The following is a 26,371-nucleotide window of genomic DNA, read 5'->3' on the forward strand; positions in this document are numbered from 1 at the left end:
TTTGTTCGCCTTCCCTGGAAAGAAAATTGCCCTCTTTTGCCCAACAACTATAGAAAGGCTTTAGGCCAAGTGTATACATTAAGGAAAAATATATCTAAGGTTCCTGGACGTTTGGATGCATATATACCATAATATCATCCAGGATCAGTTAAAACAGAAATTTATTGAGAAAGTTCCTGATTCAGTAGCTGGTGCTAATACACATTATATTCTGCATCATGGGGTGCTTAAAGATTCAGGCACTACCCCCTTAAGAATAGTGTATAATTGCAGTTCTCGAGATGGAAAGGATAATCCTTCTCTCAATGATTGTTTAATCAAGGGACCCTCCCTGACAGAGAAGTTAGGTGATGTTTTGTTAAAGTTTAGAGTCAATGATTTTGCATTTAGTGCAGATATTAGCAAGGCCTTTTTGTGGGTAGGCCTGCAGAATGTTGATAGAGATTTTGTCAGGTTTCTGTGGTTCTGAGATCCGCAGAACCCAGAAGCAGGTTTAGACACTTATAGATTTGCTAGTGTGCTGTTTGGTAGCACATCATCTCCATTTTTGTTGATGGCATCACTTGACTATCATTTGAGTAGGTCAGGTAGCCCTTTAAGAATTTGATTGCCAAATCCTTTTATGTTGATAATCTTCAGGGTAGTATGTCCAATGAAATAGAATTGTTAGAATTTTATGCTGAGGCTAACAATAACCTGAGAATAGAAGATTTTTCTTCTGACGGAGCTTAGCTGCTGTTGGAAAGCACAATATTTAGCAGCTCTGTCATCATATTTGTCAATAAATCTGTTTGCAAAAACATGACTGCCTTTTAGGTTAGTGCTGATGATCATAAGGTATGTCATCCTTCATGTCTAGTGTATGAATAATATATGCATTTTGGTCCTGGAAAGGGTAAATATCAGTTAGATATGTCTTATTTTTGTGTGTAAAATTCTGTGGTACAGTATATAAAAATTGCCTTATACCATGAGCATGGTGTATTGCTTTTAGGCCTTGCTTTGCATGTTCTCAGGCTTTCAAACGTTGTACAAAGGAACTTTTTGTTTTTTAGGCAGAGGAATGTCCAATATCAAAGAAAATCACTGTATTTATCATTATGATAAATACAGTCGGTCCTCCTTTCAATGAATCATTTCCACATCTTTGCTTTGACACTTCTTAGGCAGGAGGAATATGTTGATGTACCAAAGTCTATAGCCATTGCTTATCTAAACATTTCTCTGTTCATCATTTCCTGTGACCATCTAACAAGTGGTCATCCTTAAAAGATAACAAAAAAGAGTAATTATATGCCATATTAGACATCATCTATACGTAATATGAAAATGAGCATGAAAGAAATATATGTTGAATTTTTGTTTGCAGAACAAACAAGGTTAATTTTTTTATTAACCATTCATTTTTGCAGCCAGTTAGTAGCTGTCTGGGAGATACAGTATTCAGCATTACAGTTCACCAACTGTCACCAGTTAGTCCATGTGCTGTGTTGCACCATTTAATATTTAACACTGGAATCCATGATACAGTAAAGTATATGCGTTGCTACAACACCTTCCTGAAAAGAGGTAGAAAGTTTGTACTTGTACCGTGAACGAGATACTACAGTAATCTTTTTAAATAAAGAGATATGTCTTGTTTGTTTGCAAGTTTCAAGTAGTTGAGGAAATCTGATGACATATCATTGTACAAAAAGGAGTAGAGAGAGTTGAAGTGGGCATTCCCTCAAGACTGACTAAGCATTTAAAGGTTTTCATTTTGTCGTTAATTTATAATTATACTGATACCATTCTGGGTAATCCATTCTCACATGCCACACCAGAAGCTGCATCTAACGCTGCTTACTTGTTGTCAGTAGCTGTAACAAAACAAAGTTATCATTGAAAACCTGTGTGCTTCTCAAAGAAATATAGCCCCATACTGCATTATGATCAGTAATTGCATATATTTATACAGTTTTCATGCTCTTTTTATACAGTATTGATAATTATTTGATTTATGGTGTTGGACCTTTCGACAGGATAATTGCCAATACGGTAGTTCAGTGCGTGGACAAGCAAGGCATTTTGAGAAATATAATAAATGAATTCCTTATGTTTAATTTGTACAGCTTACTATAAATTCTATGTTGTCACATCACAATCTCATGGACTTATTGAATTCAGGGAGCAGATGCATTGTAGGGAGATGGGAAGGCGTGAGAAATCCTAACAATTCCTAGAATTCTGTCCCGATCTAATCAGACCTTACCGTCCTAACCAGGGTGCCGTGCCCTTACGTGGCCAGGGGCTTTTGCCCCACCCCTGGAGCCCTAAGTAACACTGAATATCGCTGTCTCCCTATTCTGTCTACCTGAATTTAGATTTAATACTTGGTGTTTTCATTGCTGCCTGGAAGTTGCAGATCAAGAACATTTCTTCCCGAAATCATTAGACAGGATGATTTGAAGATTTTTAAAACTCATTATCATTAATAAATGGCAGGCTTTGGATAATGAATCAGATATGTCCAATGACTAAAGCAAACGGGTATGTAGTGAGATTCATTCCAGAGTGGTGTAATGCTAACCCATATTCAAATTGGTCTCACCCATTTAACCTGTGGGTAATTGACGAAGAAGCTTAACACACAATGCCTTGTTGACTGTTCTTCTGATTTCCTATGTATTGGGTGGAGATATGAAAGAATTGGGATGATGATTTATGTTTTATCTGCTTAGACTTACAGCACCTTTGACATCCATTTCTGGTAAAGATTTTCCCACTCCCTCAGGTATGCTTTATCCTAGCTAAAATGTCAATTTCTGCCGCAATATCTTTGGCAGAGCATTTTATCCCACCTTTTTTGGGGAATACTGGTTCCATGCTGAGGACAAGCATGAACTGAGGACAAGAATATTGCTAGTTTTATCATCACTAAACAATTTTAGTTAACCAGATTTTCTTATTACTGTACCAGGTAATCATTTTGTGTTTAGTACATATTTCCCATGGATTATTTTTACCCTAAATATTGTTTCATGTTCATGGTATGAGAAACTAAAGATATTTAAACTTTTCAGGATCATTTCACCACTTGTCCTGCAGTGAAAGTCCAACACATGGAGATGAAAGTTGCTCCGAAGATGAATGCTGAATGGAAACATCATGACACACTGCCACTTCCATTCTATGCTTGCAGACACAGAATACTGTCAGCCAGGTGACAGTATTGTAGTACTAGCTGAAACCCTGCTACATAATGTTGTGCTATGGAGGATTTCTCAGATGTGTCAGTGCATGTACATGTCCACCCAAGAACTCGAGACAGGCATCGGAATCATGCAGGTGTGAAATGAACAGCATTGTGAATCATGTTAAAATGGTAGAACCCCAGCAGAAAAGGGTGATAATGCCCCCCTCTGGGGATGACAGTGGGGGGCAGCTGTTGCCAAGAAGGGACTTGGAGGTAATCCATGCCTAGTTGATACGAAAGTGTCTCTGTTCCCTGCAGCTTCCCAACATCCTTCACACACTGCCTGTCTGTAATGACTGCTTTTCATCACACCAAGTGTCACACATGTTACAGCTTCGGGATGAAACACTTCTGTACATTAGTATGCTTGCTCTTTTCTTTGAAGTGTCTCTCAGGCAGCAGAGTCAAGGCGTTTTATGTTCCAGCATCAGTGAGGTGGTTGCAGCAGGGGCAGATAACGAAGGGGCCGTTCTTGACATTCTTTTTGGCTTCATGGGCTCGGAAGATAAGTACGTGAGCTATTCATCTTCTCGTGCCCTGTCCTCGCTTTAGCTGATGTTACGTGGCCGTGCCAGTGAAATTGTGTTGGAAAAATTAGTAGACAATCTTGCCATGTCTACCAACCTCATTGAAATGGGTCATTCAATTGAAGTTGTTAGGAGAGTTATCGAGTGGAAAGATTTAGATGAGCGTTCGTTGGAAGGAACAGAGCCTGCTGACATAGGACAGCCATGAGATTGTGCAAAGATAACTTTAACCCCAGCTAATTCACAGGGGGTTAATGAAGTAAAGTATGTGGCAACTAAAAAGCTTGATTGCAAGTGGTTTCTTTTAGTGTCTAGATTAATGCAGCTAATTAATGAATTTTCTACTGAAAGAGAACATATTATTGTATCTTTTTTAACACGTTGGGAATCTTTAATGTTCGTCAAAGCTAATCTTTCTGTGACTGATAGAAAGGAATTTTACTCAGGAATAGAGCGTCTTATGACTCCTCTCACTTGGCACACACATACAATAGTGTGGCGAAAAGTGCTCGACCTTTATAATGAGGTCTTGTGTTATGGGAGTACGCTGGCCCTCCAGGACGTATGAGCAGAGGAGCCCTGTAACTTGGCTCGCCTCCTCATCTGTGCTGTGAAAGATAGAAGGTTGTTGGAGTGTGTGCCTGGTGGAGGACCAGCGGAACACAGTACATTACCAAACCACAGCTCCAATGCAATGGATATCGGTGCAGGACCAAGTTCCGGAAGTGTTAGTGGAATTGACCAGAGTGAGCGCACTATTTTCCACAAAGTAGTGTTAGTCATTTTGAAAGCAATTGCAGTGACAGTCAAGGAAACGATGCGATTCTTCTTCAGAAAACTCCTCCAGGTCTGGAGGTTCAGGATCAGAGGATGTTGATGCGCAAAGTTGATAGTTTTGTCAAATCAAAACTTCCATTCCACCCTGAGGCTCCAATGGCAGAGTGGATGGTACGACTCTTTGCTGACCAAGATGACTGGTTGGTTGAATCAATGGTGTGTGGATTAGACATCTTCACAGGTCTAGGGATTCACATAAGGTAGGCAACTGTAAGGTGTATACATTTCAAGAAATTATGTACTTTAATTTATTTTCATTATATATAGGTAGTGTTGGAATACATATTGTGTGCTTTTCTTTTCAGGAATATTAAAAGTAAATGGGTATGCATTACTTTCCACAGTTAGTTGCTTATTGCTTTGTAGAGTTGGATTGGTAAAGCATTTACAGTAATATTTGGAGCAGGAATAGGAATAATTATTTTATGATACATATAACTTGAGAGAAAAATATATTCGCTAATAATTTGGATGCATGAAATTTTTATTTTCCAATATGTAATACAAACCTGAGGTCCTTTACAATAGGAAGGTAACTAGCGGCAGCTGGAACGGTCGTAAGCTTCGAACAAGGGAGTTCGGTAGTTAACTGCTTGTCCGACAGTGCGCGCGCAGCGCGACTGGGAGGTGAAGAACCACTTTTGCTTTCAGTCGTGTGTGTGGAGGACGTGTTCACCATCGCTCTCTGCCCGCTTCATCGTCGTATGCTTTGGTTTTGTGAATATTCTTCAACTTGGTTTGTCAGTGTTTGAAAGTGAAATTGTAAGTACGTACTGTCTTTTTAATTTTTTTATTATCGCTCCTTTCCAGAAATTGATCCGCGTGCCCTTTGCGCTCGGTGCCGAGGGCGAGAATGCTCTTGGTCCGAGCCGTGCAATATTTGTATGTATTGTTCGGAGGTGCAGTGGGTGCTGTACGAGGGTAGGAAGAAGCGCAGACCTGCCAAGGAGTCGTCGGAAAGCTCTCCAGCGACTCCTTTGGTTACGGACACTTCTTTCCTGCCCCCGGCTCAGCTCCCGTGTATGGCACCTTCCCCTTTTTGAGGGGGGGTTGGTTTCGAGGTCCTTCTCTACGCCCGATGTGTTGAGTGTAGAGGAGGGCGCTCATTACCCCGATGTGCAATTGTATTCGGGGTCTTCCGTCCGCTCGGGGTGGGGTTCGCCCCCCACCCCCTACGCGAGGGGGAACCCCTCCTAATCACTCGACTATTGCTTCCTCAGGTGCTTCTGCTGCGGGCGACGACCTTGGCCAGGTGTGGGTGTCACTGGGACTTCAGGGCACGCCAAGCGTCCAGGGGCTGCTCCAGCATCTGGTGGGAGCTGTGCCGGTCACCCATGGAGCAGTGACCACCACTACCACCACGATCTCGACTCCAGGGTACGCCGCCCCTCCTCACCTGGTTTACACCCCTCACATGATGTCTGTGACCCCTACGGCCACCGTGCAGGGCCCAATCGCAGCCGTGCCGAGGAGGGGCATGCCTCCACCTCCTGGGTTCGTCGTGTTGCCAGCTCTGGACTTCCGATGCCTGAAGAGCTTGCCCCTGGACCTGCTGCCGGTACCCAGAATGTCGCTGGCTGCTGCCCCAACTCCTGGAGTACCTGCCCTGTCTGCCGTACCTGCTGTTCCTGCTGTTCCCGCACCTGGCGACGTCGTTCCAGCCCATGGTGTTGCTGCCCCAGACGCTGGTCCTTCTGGACAGGTGCAGCCGGGCCCTGTTGCTTCGACAACAGCAGCTCCGGCTCCATCCTGGATGGAGGACTTGATGTCTGTCTTGAGGGAGCTGACAAAGAAGAAAAAGAAGAAGAAGAGGAAGGTGTCGTTGTTGTCTTCGTCGTCTTCTTCGTTGCCTGCTGCTGCCTCTTCCCCTTCGACTTCCAAGGCTTCCAAGCCGAGGAAGAAGAAGGATGCCTCCTCCCCCCCTAAGAAGGCTCCTTCGGGAACTTCTAAGGGCCCGTTCCACTCCGGTGGAACGGGGGTTCCTTCCGCTGGTCCTCCTGCTCCTTCGGGAGCAGGGCCCGTCTCTCCTTCTGCAAGGAAGAAGAAGACAGGGACCAGAGCGGTACCGGACTTTATCGCCTGGTGCTAGGGACGCTGCCGCTACGCCAGGTTCCGGCTCGGCCTATTGTTTGTGAGAGGTACTGAGTGTACAGTCGCCCATGGGCAGCCGTGCAGCCAAGGCCCAGACGCCCGAGTTCACTCGGCGCCAGGACCAAGGCACGGAGCAGAAGGCTGGCAAGAGCCACTCAGGTGACTCTCACCAGGCCAGCGGCCGCTCTCGCAGCGACCAGCCGGTTACCAGGGTTGACGTGACGGTCCCAGACCGGCCACGGGCTGAGGCTGGTAAGAGGTCCCCTCGATCGCAGGAACCAGTTTCGGCTGGTCCCAGCTGTTTGACGCGCTGTGAACACGCACCGGTCCCACCGCGACAGTGATCTCTGCAGGTCCCCTGACCGCCGCTTTTACTGGGACCGGACGGATAGGGGGACCAGCAGCAGCTCCTCTTGATGATGGGACCGGGGCCGCTGTTCTCGGTCCAGCCGCTCGCCCCCCAAGCACACTGGTTCTGCCGGTGAGCGAGGAGGGAGCGTCAGGTCTGCCTCTTCTGTACCTTCCTCTCCTGCAACAGAGAAGGTTCTATGTGCCATCAGAGGATCCGATGCCACCCAAACAGGTTAACCCGGAGCTAGCCAGGCTAACTCTGGGAGTGTCTTTGCAGCAGCTCCTGTCGAAGAACCTTTGGTTCTCACAGCAGGAGGCACTAGCCCTGGAATCCAACGCCTTACCCGAGTGTCCAGGGCGGCTGGGCGTGAGGCGGCATTGGGACTACGCAACGGACCTGTACGGAGTTCCTCCTCTCTCTTCCCTGGAGAGACGGTGGACGCTGCGGTGGAAAGACGTCGCACTGATGACAGTGATCGTCTGGTCCACCAGGTAGTTTCGAAGGCTTCTGGGCAGCCTCGATCAACTGCGGCCAAGCCTAAGAGTTTGGTTAGCGCTTCCTCGGCTGCTAAGACGGTTGCCTCGTCTAAGCCCCGAGGAAAGATTCTGCCTTCGACTTCTACCAGGGGAGGTCGCCATCAGCCCCCCTCCCAGCCCCCCTTTCCTCGAGGAGGGGCGGGGAAGAAGTTGAAGAGAGGCAGGAAATGCTAGGGACGGCGTTCCCCCTCACCTGCTGCTGGAAGTGGGGGGTTGCCTGGCGAGCCATTGGGCAACATGGCAGTGCTAGGGTGCCAAGACCTGGATAGTAGATGTCCTTCGGGAGGGATATCTACTACCTTTCGAATATCTCGGCCACCCCTCACCTCCAACCCGGTCCATCTTCAGACCTACGTTCCGGGAACATCAAAGGACGTAGCACTTCGACAGGAGACCAAGACCATGCTGAGCAAAGGAGCTGTGGAGATCGTCAGGGATCAGTCGCCGGGCTTCTACAGCCGCCTTTTCCTGGTGGAAAAGTCTACGGGGAGCTGGCGCCCGGTGATAGATCTCTCTCCCCTGAACCGATTCATTCGCCAGTCTCGGTTTATGATGGAGACGGCTCGTTCCTTACTCGACTCCATCAGGGAGAACGATTTCATGCTTTCAGTGGATTTGAAGGACGCGTATTTCCAGATACCCGTCCATCAATCCTCCAGGAAGTACCTTCGCTTCATCCTCGACGGGATGGTGTACCAATGCAGGGCCCTTTGCTTCGGTCTCTTAACCGCCCCACAGGTGTTCACGCGAGTGTTCACGCTGGTGTCTGCTTGGGCCTACTCGTTCAGGATACATCTTCTGAGGTATCTCGACAACTGGTTAGTCCTGGCGAGCAGTTGCTATGGGACAGGGATCGGCTTCTCGAATTCTGCCACAATCTGGGGATCGTGGTGAACTTTGAAAAGTCCAATCTCGAACCCAAGCAGAGGATGAAGTACCTGGGTATGCTGATCGACACGGTAGCAGGGCGATTCTTCCCCGCAGACTGGTGGATCAGCAGATTCACGGAGGCAGCCGACCGGTTCCTGTCTCGGCAGGAACAGTCAGCTCAGCAATGGCAAGTCGTGATCAGCCACCTGTCGTCACTCGAGAAGTTAGTCCCTCACGGGCGTCTTCACCTGCAGTCTCTTCAGTGGAGACTAAAGGAGAGTTGGTCACAGGCAGAGGACCCACCATACTTCCCTGTGTCCCTCACGGAGGAGGTGAGGCAGGACCTAGCCTGGTGGCTGGACGACAGGAACCTCTTAAGAGGAGTGCCTCTCCGCACTCCCCCCGCCCCCTTCCCGGAGATGTTGCTGTTCTCAGACGCATCCACCGAGGGATGGGGCGCACACCTGGAGGAGTTGCTGACTGCAGGAGTGTGGGACCATCATGACAAGCACCTTCACATCAATGTCCTGGGGCTTAAGGCAGCATTCCTCGCTCTCCTAGAGTTCTGGGACCGCTTGATGGGACACTCGGTAGTGCTGATGTGCGACAACACCACATTAGTGGCATACGTCAACAAACGGGGGGGCCTAGTGTCTCTCCCGTTGCACCAGTTGACGCTGCAGGTGCACGAGTGGGCCGTGGCTCACTCGGTAGAGCTGTCAGCCCGCTACATTCCAGGCAAGAGGAATGTAGTAGCAGACAAGCTCAGCCGTCGGGATCAGGTGATAGGGTCCGAATGGTCCCTACACCAGGACGTGGCGGAAAGGCTCTTCAACCTGTGGGGGCATCCAGTAGTAGATCTGTTCGCCACCCGGCACAACAGAAAACTCCAGGTTTTCTTTTCAGCCGTGCCGGACCCATGGGCAGCTGCAGAGGACGCTCTCCAACACCCGTGGGACAACGTCTTCGCCTACACCTTTCCCCCGTTCAGCCTGATTTGCAAGGTGATCAGCCGAGTGCTGGCCACCCCGAATCTCAGGATGATCCTGGTGGCTCTGAAATGGCCCCAGGCCGTTTGGTATCCGGACCTGCTGGCTCTGCTTGCAGAAGCACCGAGAGAGATTCCCCCTTGGCACAACCTCCTTGTCCAGCCACACGTAGAACGGTACCACCGGGCAGTCCAGTCTCTACATCTTCACGGCTGGCTATTATCCACCATCTCTTGCGAGCGAGAGGCTTTTCTCGCAAAGCAGCAGCAGAGATGGCTGGACACGTCAGACAGTCCTCTGCAGCTGTGTACCAGGGAAAGTGGGCCGTCTTCTGTGGTTGGTGTCATAGACAGGGTCTATCTCCTCTCAGAGCCACTCTTCAGCAGGTAGCGGATTTCCTCGTTTTTCTTCGCCAAGAAAAGCTCCTCTCTGTCCCCACAGTCAAAGGATATAGAGCCGCCCTGGCACTGGTCCTGAAACTGAGGGGATTGGATATCTCGGACTCGTTCGAGATCTCCTTGCTTATGAAGAGCTTTGAAAGGTATTGCCCACCCAGGGAACTCGGCCCCCTGCGTGGTATGTGACTCTCGTCCTTAGGAGTTTGATTCGAAGACCCTTCGAGCCACTCCGAGAGTTGTCAGACAGGGATCTGACCCTCAAGACCCTCTTCTTGCTGGCCCTGGCATCAGCGAAGAGAGTAGGGGAACTTCATGGTCTTTTCTTCGACGTTAAACATTCCAGGGGATGGGGATCTGTGACGCTCTGATTTCGTCCCGAACTTTGTAGCTAAGACTCTGAATCCGTCGATCCCTGACGACAGGTTCGAGTCTTTCACAATTCCCTCCCTATTGGATTTCACCGACAACGATACGGATGAGATGCTGATTTGTCCTGTGAGGGCGCTACGACGCTATCTGAAGAGAACTCGGCACCTCAGGCCTGAGTGTCGACGCCTCAGGGTGACCAAGAAAGAAGTATACAAGAACACATTTTCTTTCTGGCTACGTGAGGTAATCAGGAGGGCGTATGAAGCTGATGGTAGCGACAACATCCGTACCCTTTGTCCGAGAGCCCACGAAGTTAGAGGCATTGGTCCTTCCCTTGCGTTCCGCAAGAACTTCTCCATGGCGCAGGTCATGAAGGCAGGGGTCTGGGCCAACCAGACCACCTTCACCTCCTACCTTCGGTATATTGCACACAGGTCCTTGGATACTTTTTCCTTGGGACCGGTGGTGGCTACTCAACACGTTGTGTAGCTTACCCAACACCCGAGCAGGCAGAACAGCATTGAATCCTGCTGTGACTGTAAGAATGGATGAGTGAATGAGAGTGTGACTGGCTTCTCTTCCCCATCTTTTTCTCCCCCCTCTACCTGTGGGCAGAGGGATACGGTCGTCACCCCGCTGGAAAAGGACAAGTTGCAGGTAAGCTACTCGACCGAGCCCCATCCTATCCCTTTCATTAGGGATAGGAGTGAATATCCACCACTTCCCCCAACAAGGGGGGGGGGTGGGGAAGTGGAAGCCAACAAGAGACAGACCCAAACTTTATGTTGCCTCTTGCAACAAGAACAAGTTCTTGCTTGCTAGTTTTAAGAGGTATGCTTGCCTCCCTCTTATTACTTGGGTCCAGAGGTCTGACCATTGATCCTGCGGTACATACCCCGATCAATTGGGCAGAGGCTAGGATCCCTCCCTCTGCTCTTACAACCAGGGAGGGAATCCAAGGTTGGGCGAACACCAGTCTGTTCTTAAGACTCAGATTCCTCCCACCAAGAAGTGAGTCTTCCTATTGTAAAAGGACCGATGGTTTGTATTACGTATCGGAACAAATGGTAATTTATCGAAAATTGCATTTTTCCTAACTATACAAACCTGAGGTCCTTTACAATAGGAAGGTAACTAGTGGCAGCTGGAACGGTCGTAAGCTTCGAACAAAGGAGTTTGGTAGTTAACTGCTTGTCCAACAGTGCGCGCGCAGCGCAACTGGGAGGTGAAGAATCACTTTTGCTTTAGGCCCAGGAAAAACACAGAGTGAGGGGTGGCATGAGGTGGGACTATATGTAAAGGACCTCAGGTTTGTATAGTTAGGAAAAATGCAATTTTCGACAAATTGCCATGTTAAGTCTTTTGTTGAACTAGTAATGCATAGAGCTTGAGTATTGTTCTAGGTAGTTGTAATAAGATTTGTAGACTTGGTTACTTTACAGTATTTAGTAATTATTTTCAAATATTAAATTGAAATTTTTTTTGTGCAGGCAACAGCCCAAACTTCATGCTTATGTCAATCCACACACAACCTTCCTGGTCTTTTTAGGGACCATTTATCCGGAACATGACGTTCTTTTGGACCTCTCAGTTTCAAACAAGACGTCGTTCCTTCTCTACCTGCTCCGCTACCTCAAATTTATTCGCCGCAGTTGGCAAGAATTTGCCTCACACCGTGGCTGCCGATTAGAAGTTGTGACTGACCTGATTCGTTTACGTTATGCCATTGATCGGCTTGTGTCAAAAAGCCTCTTTCCATATAATATTAGCCCTGTTCTGAAATTTTTGCAAAAAATGTGAAGAATTTTATGAAGTAAGTGACCCCCTAATTATTGGAAAGAATTTTATCAGAATTTTTTCGTCTTTAGTTTGTTATTCTTCTTACTTAATAATTTATTTATCTTTGTTGTACAGGTAATTGAAATGGATTTTCTTCTGTCTCTAAGTGAGAAAGAAGTGTTCAATGTTTCTTAGTGTATTGAACTTTGTTGTCAACACATCGCCTCTTGAATTATTTGACAACAGATTTGAGTGAACCGAGTTCTCTACATGCAGAACGTATGAATGTAACAGGTATGCAATTCATTTAAGAGTAAACAAAAGTTACAACCCTAATGAGAATTGTGAAGTACACAAGTTGGTGAAAATTTATGCTATGGATTATATTTCTACATTATAATTACTATGCTGTGATGTTGAATTTCAAACATCTAACTCACCTGGAAGTTATATATATAGCTTATGTCCCTGACGTCACGGCAGAATTTCAAAACTCGTGGCAATCGCCGATTGGGTAGTCAGGTGCACCACCTGTGCGCCCTCTACCCAGGTACGTAGAACCGTTCCAACTATTCCTCAGATCTTCCCTGCCGCCGCTACGGTGACATCGTTGGAACTTCGCTCACTAGCCCGTGTCTTTTGCAGTATTATTTGGTGAAGTACACTTTGGCTTTGGCTTTTGCTTGAATTGGATTTTGATTTTGGATTTCTCTTGACTTTCGTTTCGATATTGTTGGTTTGACCTTTGCTTGTTTTTGATCTCTCTTTTTGATTTCTCATCATGACTGATTCTGCTTCAAGTTTGAGAATGTGTGAAAGGTTGCAAGACTAGACTTGCTAAATCCTCTATAGATCCTCATTCTATTTGTAGTAAATGCAGAGGAAAAGTTTGTGAGATAGGTGATAGATGTAATGAATGTGTGGGCTTGCCTGAGACTGAATGGATTGAATATTACCGCTATGTGTGCAAATTAGAGAAGGATAGGATAAGGAGAGCAAAGAAGACCTTGTCTCGCTCCTCCATAGACAGTCAAGGAATAGCTAGTTCTCTATCCCTCGATAATCCTATTGATCCTCCTCCTGTTGTATCATTACCAAATCCAGTTTCAGAAACAGGTAAAAGTCCATCATTACAGGACATGATGACGGCCATTCAAGCCTTTGGTCAACGGGTAGAATCCCTGGCACAAGACAGGGATAAATTATGGTCTAATATGAGAGATATTAAAGTGAATAGTGAAATTAGTGCAAGTGCAGTGGAGAGTGCGACCGCTCGGACTTGTCGTGCTCCTAGTACTAGACCTCTTCCAAGCTCACCAACCCCTGTGAGAAGGAAAGTCGACCAACGAAGGGAGGCGAGAGGTTTTAGCTCCCGAGCGGTCGTCCCCTCGAACGTACCTGTAGACGATCCCCAGGACGCTCACCCTCGCTATAGGAAAGGCGAGGTTAAAGTGTTTTCTTCGTCGTCTGACGACGCAGTACCCAGATGGGGCTGGCGTCAGACTTCGAAATCCAGACCCATTAAAAGAAAATACCAGGACGCCGAGCGTCTTGATACTGGACGCCAGGACGAAAAACGTCAAGAGCGTCCAGGATGTAGTCATTGGAGCAGCCCGGAGCGCTTCCCTTCAAGTTCCGATATTTGCTCTCCTACCAAATTAAGACGTAAGATGTCGCACAGGCGGTCATCGTCTTTGGTAGGAGGCAAGGAAATATCGGAAAGGGGGAAACCTTCGGTGCAAACTGCAACTCCAGATCGTTTCTCTTTCGATTCCGATGCTTGCTCTCCTGCCAAATCAAGACGCAAGATGTCGCACAGGCGGCCGTCGTCTTTGGCAGGAAGTAAGGAAGGTCGGACGAAGGGAGACTTTCGGTGTGTGCTGCAACTCCTGATCGCTCCCCTTTCGTCTCCGATGTTTGCTCTCCTACCAATATAAGACGCAAGATGTTGCACAGGCGGCCATCGTCTTTGGTAGGAGTAAAGGAAGCATTGGACGACTGGATGCCTTCAGTGCATGCTCCTGCTCCTCCTTCAGATTGGCATTCTTCAGGCCTTTCGTCTCAAGACGAACAGAAGGAAGAGAGAGAGATTGACTTTGCAGCTTCTCTAGTCTGTCCCCAGCAGCAAGAAGCTCCGCAGTTTTCCGTACTGCAAGATTTTAAGCAGAAACTCTCCTCTCTTATGCAGTCATATCAACCTGCTACTCTTACTGTTAAACGCCAGGACGAAAAACGTCTTAAAGCACGACTACAGGACGAAAAACGTCTTGAAGCAAGACGCCAGGACGAAAAACGTCTTGAAGCAAGACGACAGGACGAAAAGCGTCTTGAAGCAAGACGCCAGGACGAAAAACGTCTTGAAGTATATGTAACTACTCTCCTGTTCTGTAGAGGGGAATCCCTGATTAACATGTTCTTAAGTACATAGTTCTTAAAAATGACATTAACATTAAATGGTCTCAACAATATGATAAAACAAGAAGGTTTTTCACATTAAAATCACTCTTACGACCAACTTCATAACAAGTTCTTTTTTTTTTTTTGCTTTAAAGGAATCTCTGTTAAAGAAATCACGAGGATATCTAAGACTTGTTGCAATGTGCCATCATCTTCGTTCTCGGATAATGCTTTGAATAAAAATGTATGTAGGTATCTACATTCGTAGACTTCCTGTACACATATGATAGAAAATTTCTATCATTCCGCACAATTAAAACGTCTAAAAACGCCGACTTATTATCTACTTCGGTTTTTAAAGTAAATTTCATAGAAGGCACTAAGGCATCTAACGCTGTTAGGAAGCTCTCTTCATCTTTGTCAACAGGCCAAGCACAAAATATATCATCAACGCACCTAACACACGGTATAACTTTGGGAAGTATCCTTGGTAGTTACTTACTTTCGAAAAACTCCATATAAAGGTTTCTAAGTAATGGAGATAACGAATTGCCCATTGCCATTGCAAATCTTTGCTCATAATACTTTTCTCCATACACAAACTGACAACCTTTAACATACAATTCAATAAGCTTAATCACAGAAAACCTGTCCAAGAGATAGTGTATTTTTTCATTTCCTCCTTCATAAATTCAGGTATTTCATCTACTGGAACATTTGTAAACAATGAGCTGACGTCATTGCTTGGAAACATATCGGGGCGTCAGTGGAAAATAATGTGGGTTTTATAGACAGATTAAGAAGGTTTAATTCTAATTATGATTTTAAGTTAATCAGTTGTGACGTCAACTCATTGTTTACAAACTGCTCATCTAAAAATGCATGTGATAGATAGATGGATATTCATTATATCCATCTGTCTATCACTTACATACATGCATGCATACTTACATTTTATGTATATGAAGTAGGTCAATAGGAGTCAACAGGAAGTGTTTATGGCGTTAGGAAGGAAATAAAAGGGTGCATAAACAGTGAATAGTAAAAAGATATTATTTGTGGTACAACTGCAAGACAGAGAGGAGGATTGAGTGCGGGAGTATATGAGGATGGACAAGGTGGTCAAGAAGAGGGTGAGGAAAAAAAAGAAGACAAAAAATGATCAAGGTTAGAAGGGGAGCAAGAAATTCATGGGGGTAATGTGTTTTACAAGGAGATATATATACGCAGAACGGAAGGAAGGCTGAAGAGGAAATGGATCTCGATAAGAGCTGTAATTAGACAGATGACGTTTGAAGAGTGAGAGTGTTTTGAGCATTTCTTGAACATGGAGGATAGTAGAGAGGAGGAGCCGAATGACACAAGCGTAGAAAAAGTTATTGTATAGTCAAGCCTGCTTGTGGAAATAACCGTTGGTGACATAAGGACGGCAATTAAGAGAGTTAGAAAAACATTAGAAAGACCTCAGCAGTCGATGGAATTTCAAGAGAGATGCTTTGGTACATTAATGAAAATGTGATTGACTGGCTGGCTTTTGTGTGTGTGAAATGTGTTTGGGTGAGATAAAGGTTCCAAAACTAAGGGATGGAGGAATACTTGATCTTTTGTGTAGGGGTAAAGGTAACAGAGACGATTGTAAGAATTATACGGGAACAATTTTCCTGAACATACCAAGGAATGTGAATGTTGGGATTTTGAGTAGCTCAAGACAGATGACAGAAGGTTTGATAAGGGAAGAACACGTAGGTTTAGGCAAGGAAGAGGGTACAGAGATCGAGCATATGTTATGAAACCGTTATGTAAGACGCTTGAAAGTAAAGAGAGAATGCTTATGATAGATTTTATAGAAGCAGCGTGGAAGGTGGTGTAACTGTTGCGACCAATAAAAAATTATTTATGATGCAAGTGAGTTGTAGGCAGGAGAGTGACTGGTTCAGTGCGAAAACGGGGAATGAGGCAAGGTAGAGTTATGTCTACATGGTTATCTAATTTTTCTTATGGATGAAGTGATAAAGGAATACAAAGAAAAGACATTTGATGTAGGTGTCCAGTTGTGTGATAATAAGGTGGGCCATAAATGAACTGCAAAGACTAGTATAAGAGTTTGAAAGTGTCTGCAGAAGGAAAAAGTTAAGCGTGATGACCCTGCTACGTATACAACTCGTGGCTATTTCGGATCTGCATAACAAGGCAGCATGGGTAACTTCCCATTAACTACTAATGACTTTGCTTGCTGCGTTTCATGATTATAAATTGGCTACAACTGTATGGTTTTCTTAAAACTGGCTATGAACTTATTTAAATGCTCTCAAATTTCTGATTTCCTTAAGCATGCATATCGAGCATATAATCAAATCCATTTCATATAATCGATTTACTGAAATGACTCAGAATAAGTAAATTAAGTATATCTGTAAGAAAATGTAACAAGCTTAACTTTTTACAATCGGTATCACAGATAGAATATTTTGAATCCCGCTTCAGATAATCATATGTCTTTATGTTTCTTGAGATTTCATGTTCGGTGCAGTTTACTTGATGTCTACCAATAGATTTCCAAGACATCGATGCAGTTGCTTACTCTTAGCTGCTGCTTGAAAACTAATGGAGTTTTTTCGACTTGTCTTGACCCTTAAGTGATACCACTTAATCATGTAGCCTCATAAAGCGAGCATACTCTATTAATGAATATCGTCTTAATTACCAGGTGAAACATGTTCAATATTTTACTTTTGACAATATGGATCTGCAGTCAAGTTATTAGGCTATGAAAGTTTACTCATAAATGGTGTTTACAAGACTTGCCACTTAAATACCACAATCCCATTAACTACGAGAGGGTTAAACAAGTAGTGCACCGTTTGCATATTATTTTTGCCAATATTGCCAGCGTAAAAGTGGCCACACAAAAATCATGCGAGAAAGTTCCTAGGAACGAATGAAATACTGCATAGCAGAATGAAATAACAAGCTGCTCAGCAGGAGGCATCCAGGGAATACTCGGAAGAATATGTTTCACACACGGCGCTTCTCCAATCTTAAATGAAAACTTACTCTACACCAATCTTAGGTTAAATAACGCATCACAACTGTTTTGTCATACTAAAAAAATTGTCTTAATTTATATGAACTTTCAAGCGTACATTTAGTTAGGTGAAAGTCTGAACGAGCTCATCACAAATGACTAATCTAATGTTCAGCAGGTCACAATAAATCTCGAAGGAGGAAAACACCCAAATCAAAGTCGATCTATTGAGCTTGAAAACGTTACCAATTGACCAATAACACCTCTTGACTTACAGCTTTCCCATAATATTTAAAGGTGTAAACAAATCCCCAAATGGAAACTTATACAGCGCTTTTATAGGAGTCACGCGATGGGGACATTAACCATATAATGTTTTGCTTGAAGGATTTAATTAGGATTACCTTTGATGTCAATTGAAAAAATCTACTGAGACAAGGACAGAATTCCCGCCGGTGCCACAGCCCTGGGAATCAGTGACAATTCGGGAGACACTGAAATACAATGGATTGTCAGGAGATTGTAGAAGTAGTTCGATAGGTGTTGATCCGTCATATGATTCTGTACCGTTTTAATGTTTAAAAATTGGTTCTTATTCTGTTATGAAAGTGAACAGCAATAGCGAATGTATACCATAGTCATAGGTATCCTTTTTTTTTAAATACGATTTAATATTTGATTATTAATAACGATATCTTAGTTTTAATACATCTATTATCATTTTTACTTGCTTTAGGTTTGAGCATTTCTCATTTTTTTATAATGTAAGGGAATGGAAGTTCTTGGTTATTTTTTGCATTAAAACGTAAATTCTTACGATGAAGGTATATTATTTTCTCTTAGAGAAACACTTAATGTTTAAAAATTTTTATTACAAATCTTAAGAGATGCTTATGTTTCAGTTTGGTAATTTTTAACTTGTTTTTATTGGAGCAACTGCATTACCTGAGGGAACAAACACAACAAAAAAAATAAAAACTTCTAATATTGATGATTAAGCAGTTATGGAAATAGTTTCAAGGTTATAGCGTCCACATCTACAGACACATGCTGGCCGTCTTTGCTATGAAAGTGTCTCAGATATCCCAGATATTTGTGTCAACTGTAAATCCAGGCTCTAAAGACCACCTGTAGAAAAAAAGCTAAAAGCTGCAACTTAGACTATAGTATCTAGCAATCCAAAGTGTATGAGAGAAAATCTAGATTTATTGACTCGCTTTAACTCTCCAGTAAACATTAAATCTTATGAGATGATAATCTATATTTTGTTACCGAGTTTCCAAGTCGTTATGTTCATTTTGTTAACTCACCTGTATATTTTTCGACCGATGTCCTTGAAGAGTTTGCAAATTTTAACTTTACATTTCTTTTGTAATAACCGTTGCAATTTGGTGCTCAATATTTGTATTGCATGGCATTGCCATTCAACTTTTTTTCTCTTATGCAAAAGTTCTATTTATTTTACTTACAAAGTTTAAAATCTTTTATCAGTTTAAATCAATTCCCTCTCGTCAATTACACCTATCTCTCTCTCTCTCTCTCTCTCTCTCTCTCTCTCTCTCTCTCTCTCTCTCTCTCTCTCAGTGGTGAGTAGACCGTAGCCTCGTAAGAGAAGCTGTGCCTGCTTACCTCTGTCTTTCTTCCAGATACGAACCCAAGGTCTCACGTGTTTCTTCGTCAGGGACGACAGGTCAAGCACAGAATTTCTTGTCGACGCAGGTGCATGCAAAATCATTTGTACCAGCCAACCTGCACGAAGGAATCAACCCTACCCCACCCACTAAATTCCACATATCCACCACCAGCGTAGCAAAACTTGAGATGTATGGGAAGCAGAATATGAATGTGTCATTCAACGGGAAAGACAACAGTTGGACCTTCATCACAGCAGACTTGACAACAGCACTTTTAGGAGCAGACGTCCTAAAAGCAAACTACCTGCTAGTCGACATAGCACCAAAACAACTGATCCCAAGCACAACTCCTGTATCATCGTATCAATAACTGGGCAAACAACCCACCACCACACCATCACCGCAACAGAAAAAACGACATCTACCCCTCCGCTAGAAATATGCTGACTTCTACAAACTGCCAAAAGGATTTTAAAGACAACCTGCAACACAACATCCAACACATAGAAATGGTAGGGCATCCCACCCCACCCCTGTCCACTCATGCTTCAGACGGTTAGCTACAGAGAAACTCACCCACACCAATAAAGTGTTCAAGGAAATGGAGAATGCCGGAATATGCAAAAAAGCCCCCACCCCATGGACATCCCCCCTTCACATGGGACCGAAACCCAACAGAACACCCGTTGCCGAATATAGTAAACATAACCAACCACATGAATGGAGTCAAGATATTCACCAAAATAGACCTGCTGAAGGGATATTTCCAAGTTCCAGTAGAGAAGAAAGATATAGAAAAGACCACGATCATCATCCCCTTTGGACCTACATGTTCAACTACAGCAGTTTTGCCCTCCAGAACGCAAGGGCAACTTTCCAAAGACTTATAACAAACCTTCCCTTCTGCATCGTCTGCGTCGACTACATCCTATATTTAGCCCAGCCTCAAGCAACATCTTAAGGATGTCAAAAGGGAAGACAAGTGCGAATAGGCCAAGAAAATGTTGGAATTCCTGGGACATAAAGTAAGTCCAGAAGGCATTAAACCTCTACCAGAGAAAGCAAAAAGTAATCGCCAACTTCCCAAAACCAACAACAATTAAAGTAGTAAAAGAATTATTATCACAGATGTATCACAAATATTGCTAAAATCATGAGTCCAATCTACAAAATCTCACAAGGAAACCCACCCCCCCAAAATAAGTTGGTCAGAAGATCAAAATAATGCATTTGATTTTAGCAAAACCAGCAATAACCTCTGCAACCAATTAACTTTTCTTCTACCACATAAGTCCCTACTTGAGCAGGTCACGGATGATAGTTATCATCTGTTGGTGTTCTTCAGAAAGAAGTTAACGTCAGCGGAGCAAAAGTACTCAGCATTCGACAGGGAGCTCCTAGCAATCCACAAAGCCATCCATCACGTCTGTCACATGCTCGAAGGATGACAGTTCATCATACGAACATACTAACAACTCTTGGTGCGCTCCTTCACAAAGACAACAGATGCATGGTCAGCATGACAAAAACGCCACCTATCAGCAATAGCTGAACACTCCTGCACCCCATCAAATATTTGAAGGGTTCAGCAAACACTGTGGTAGACACTTTTGCGAAATTGCGTCAACACCATACAGCTTTGGTTAGCCAGTCCCTAAATAGCAGAGGTGCAAAGAGACGACATGAACCTACAGTGACTGCAACAGTACAACCCCGCCCTTACGTGGAGCGACCTGTCATTCAGCAATGGAGAGATGACCATCACCTGCGAAGCAAATATTGGACAACGTCTCCTCTACCTTTCAGAAGGCCTCAGAAGAAAGGCTTTCAACCTCGCCCACTTGTCTTTACTTCCAATTTGCATGGAGTGTGTGAAGTTCACCTAAACGATGGAGTATCGCTGGACTTTTTACGCTTACTACACAGTCTGGTATTTCTTATGAGCTGTTGTTTATGCCTTCCAATGCCCATAGATATTGTTTTTGAATATTCACTGTACTCTTCTTAATTCCTTGTGAACTACTGTATGTGCGTATAACCTTACCTTCCCAAAACTGTTTAAAAGTGTATCCTGCAATATATGCACCACAGATTTGTAGCAAGTTTCTGACTAGTTTCCTCATTTATCTCTTCTCAAAAACTTAGCTCATTCTGATTAGGTAACTTATTATTTATTTTTGTGTCATCACTTCTTTATTTGTTATCTAATTTAAAACTCAACATTATTTATTCAGATTAAAAAGGTATAACACATTTTCAGTAAGATACAAACAATGATAACAACTAAATACTTAGTGTTGAAAGTGGTGGCGCATCAGCTGTTTAGTTTATATCAAATTTTCTGTATCCTAATAACTGCTTTTTCGAGGTTGCTGGATTCCGCCAGGAATTCGCCGATGTTCGTCATTCATCGAAGAGGAACCTTACACCAGTTTGCAATTGATTTCCTTTGCAAAGAATGAAAAACGTCGGCGAGTTACCGGCAGAATGCAGTAGCCTCGAAGATGCAGTTATTAGACATAGAAAACTAAGTAAACTGAATGCTACATCAGCAGCTATCGATTTCAACACTTAATGCTTAAATGATCGGCTTTCTACATAAAACTATATATTCATATTTAATATATATATATATATATATATATATATATATATATATATATATATAATACATATATATATATACATATATATAAATATATATATATATATAAATATCTTATTATATAGTATTATATACATATATATATATATATATATATATATATATATATGATATATGATAGATATATATATGTGTATATATATATATATTTATATATATCTATATATATATCATATATATTGAATATATAAAAAAATATATGTAATATACTTATATGTATACGATACAATATATATATATATATATATATATATAAATATACATTATATATATATATATATATATAAATATACAAATATATATATATATTATATATATATATATTATATATATATATATATATATATATATATGTATAACTGAATCGCGAAAATTGGAACGTGACTCAAAGATACAATCACAGACTTAAATGCAAATTAGTTGCCTTATAAATATTTTTCTTTGTATATGTATGTTTGATATATGTTTTGTGAATAAGTTTATCTTGCGAAAAAATAAAAGTTTTTGTTTAACAAAAATTTGAATGTGGTCAGTTGCCGCCCTGTATAGTCCTTTAATTGTCTTGTACCTGTGTCTGAGGAGCTGGACTCAATCTTTATGTAAACCTCTTCAGTTGTACCCATGTTTTGTTTGGGAAGGTTACAGATTCTCTAGATGTGTTGGATTCTAGGTACTTATTTCCTTTTTAATCCCTATCTGTCAATTATATAATTTAAAATGTATATATATATATATATATATATATAATATATATATATATATATATATATATATATATTTATATATATATATATATATTTATATATATATATATATATATATATATATATATATATATATGAAACAGAAGAATTACAAGGAAAGTGGGTTGGGTCGAATAAGGAATAGGTAGACCATCAATGGAGTAAACAATTTTTATAGCGCCTAGTTTCGAGGCTGTAACATTCGCCATCATCAGGCATCCATAAAATAAATACACTTTTTTTTAAAATAACACACTATAATACAAATGAAATAAAATAAAATATATCAAACCTTCAATATCGAGAATTAAAATGAAACAATGTTGTTTAATCCGTAACAGCAACACTTAAGTATGGAATAAAAGGCAACACAAAAATGGTCGCAAAAGCTTTAAGCTCCTTATCATTTGGAAAAATTACAACAAACAGGTCGCATAAATATGCATATACAGCCATTGGCAAGCATTCCAGTCAACACGACCATCCTCTGAGTATTGAATCTTTTTTTTTCTTTTTTTCTACAGTAGCCAGTCGGTGCACTGATATGCAGCTTACCACATCTGAGACGTCATATACCAGAAGAGAAAAACTATCGCTTTGTAATATGAACGGTAACACGAGTTAGTTTGTTTTTAACTGTGTTTTTTGTCACGTGTAACTATCTCATTATTTCATGGATTAAACAATATTGTTCAATGTCAATTCTCAATATTTAGTTCTGATGTATTCTACTTAATTTTATTTGTATTTTAGAGTGTGTTTATTTTAAGAAATTGTGTTTATTTTTTAGATGCCGGGAGAATGTTACAACCTCGAAACAATTGGTCTTCCTATTACTTATTATGTGTAAGTGCGTGTTTCTATTGTTTGTATGTATGTATGTATATATATATATATTATGTATGTACATATATATATTATGTATGTAGTATATATATATATATATATATATATATATATCTATATATGTGTGTGTGTTGTGTGTGTGTGTGTGTGTATGTGTGGGTGTATGTGAGTGTCTGCGTACGTGTGTGTCATTCGAAAGGACCATTTAACTGTACGTGATCTTACGTGGTTCTCCTACTCGAGTAATTATCCAAAGTGCTGATCTTTAAGAATATTCAACTTACGGTAAATATAAAATAACTTACTAAATAAAAAAAATATTTAGAAATCTGGTTAATATAGTAAAATCAAAGATTTTGTGGAACGATATCATTCTATTATTATGACTGTTTCAGTAAGCAAGCTCATCTTAAACAATAGCAAGTATATTACATCATGTTTTTACCTTTTCTTCTGACATCAGTGTATATGATAGTTGTGTTCAATTTTTCTCTTTCTGGATTTTCTTTTTTTTTTTTTAAGTAGTCTCTAGATACGGTAATATTTGCAGCAAACGATAGGGATTGATTTACATAATTAATGGAGACTTGATCAACTTTAAATCTGAAACCATTTCAGCATTAATAATTAAGTACTTATAATACAAATTATTACTTAATTTCTGGACTTGAAGAGCTAGTGTGCCTGGAACATAAAAATGGGAAGCAGACAACCTTCTTTACGTAGCACTGACCAGTGGTATGACTACCCAAAATGCAAAGGTCAACTGAGCAACAAAAATTCCTGGTCACAGACTGATCATCGTTAGATCAAATGCAACCCACGACCACTTCCTTGCTCGTGCAGCAGATAATGAATGGCGGGGAGTATCAAACCGCCAAAGCTGTACTCCTATCCAGTGCTTCTCAACCTTTCCTGTTATTTCCTTTTGTCCCCAAATTTCATTTAACTATAACTAATTTATTTTTATTTCATCTACAGTTTTTGTCTTTATGACGCCTGGAGTATTTTTATTTGTGTCAAGGTACGCCCCTTTGAAATGAGAATGCAGCCCTTAGACAGTTGGAGTGAGAATTTCCCTGCACATACTTTACCCGAAGAATTGCCATCCTATTTTCAGTTTCTCTCTGTGGTGCACTGAGGAAGTTTCTCATAAGGAATAGTTATCGTTTTACAACGGAAAAACTTTAAGTATAATTTGTAGACCTGCTTATACATGAATATTTAACAACTGACAGAATATTTCTATTTTTATTATGTTGGAGAGGTATCTACCCCAAGTCATCCACCTCTTAATTGGCATGTATCTTTTTACAGAACCATTTTGGGTTATGGACCTCAACAAGAAAAGTTCAAATGAAACGGTTTGGGGAGATGGAACGCTTCCAGATCTGGCAATCGTTACCATATTTCTCAATAATCCTAATGAACTGACTTTTATATTGTATGGGAATCAAATCGAAGATGCAGGCGAACATCAAGGACCCTTTCGAGTGCTTTGCCAAGAATACCCACTTGGGGTTGGATGGTAAAGGTCATTCAGCAGCATACATGTACACTCAAAATCACACATTCCAGCAAAAGTTCCCAAGCCAACTCTGGACATAACATCTTATTTGAGATAAAAGGGAATTAGCCGATTTTGAAGACCTGAACAGGAATAACTGCTAAAATATCTGAACCTTTCTTGTGACTCTTAGATAATGTTACCAGCATAAATCTGGAAGCATTTTGAAGTCATAAATTCGTAATGGTGAGAGAGCAAGAAGGTATTCAAGTATGCCAACATACCCGGACAGACACTGAAGTATACTGACGGACGCGCTCTAAAAATTGGCAAATCGAAGAGAATTAACAGTTAAAGGACAATTAAAATAGCATAAACTCCTGTTCACTGAATCAAATAAGGAAATAAAACTCAAAAATGACTAAAAACACCTTATTATGACTTCATCTTTTGATCATTAACATATGCTGATATTTTAATCAATACCAATTTAATGTTAATAAACTCATATAAAAACCTTATTTTCTTCGGAATTATGATTGAAATAAAATCCTTCTTTTTCAAAACTATGAATCATGCTATGGATTTTAACAATTGAGTGCTCATGAAAATGTAAGATAGATAAAACTCCCAGTTTTATCTATCTTTCAGTTTTGGAGTGGTCGTTGTTTCAAACACGTAACTTTTCTAAATAATTTACTTTAAGGAGACATTTCGCCATTTTACGTGTACGCAATCGGCATGGACGGAAATGTCATATATTTAACTTGAGACCAAAGTCAGGGTACAGGGCAACAATGCAGCAGCTCTGCAGTCCCGAACTGAAACCTGAAGATATTGTAGTGGGTCAGAGAAGATGATTGTTGCACAATTTAGTGCTTGAAGGATGAAAAATAACACTGAACTCTTAGACAAGGAGGATAGTGTTTGTTTGATAAATCTATTTAAGAAGTTTGACAATATAAACAAAATGCTGTATGTGGCATACACTGGCCTTGAAAAGCCCCAGACAGAGATGGTCAAGTAGGAACCTGACAAGTGCTAAAGATGCTTGGTAACAAAAGAAGGTAGCTGCACGTGCGTCTAAGACTGGGATGAAGCTTGGAGTGCTTAATTAAGGAAGTCAAGGGTGAGATATATATAAAGCCATTGTTGAACGAAGTGTCCTCTAAAGAGATGAAGTGTAAATGCTGAAAGCAAATGGAAGAAAGAAAGTAGAGGCTGCAGAAAAGATCAGTTTATGTAATATTGGAACGGTAAGAAATATTAATATTCATAGGAGTGATAAAACGGCTAGCATGGGCAAAACGAGAGTGGTTTGGTAAGATGGAAAAATGGAAGATGATAGGTTAGGGAAAAGAGCATGCAATTTAAAAGTGTCAGGAAGAAGGAGGAAAGAAAGATATAGAGCAAGAAGGATAGATTGAATGACAGGTAGTATCAGAAGGAAGATAGCTTCAAAACAGAAGCGAGACAAGATAAATGAAATGTAATGGGGGATGGAAGATGTTCGGCAAATTTCGGGTCAATCTTTTTCATAAGTGTATGACGAGGCAAGTGCTGTGGAATTT

General features: G+C 41.8%; 1 pseudogene; it reads left to right on the top strand.

Annotated features, from left to right (window-relative positions):
- The first annotated feature begins 3,198 nt into the window (after positions 1–3,198).
- Positions 3,199–12,178, top strand: LOC135217228 (protein lines-like; annotated as a pseudogene).
- The last annotated feature ends 14,193 nt before the right edge of the window (positions 12,179–26,371 follow it).

Source organism: Macrobrachium nipponense, chromosome 7 (genome assembly GCF_015104395.2).
Source record: "Macrobrachium nipponense isolate FS-2020 chromosome 7, ASM1510439v2, whole genome shotgun sequence".
Classification (NCBI taxonomy): Eukaryota; Metazoa; Arthropoda; class Malacostraca; order Decapoda; family Palaemonidae; genus Macrobrachium; species Macrobrachium nipponense.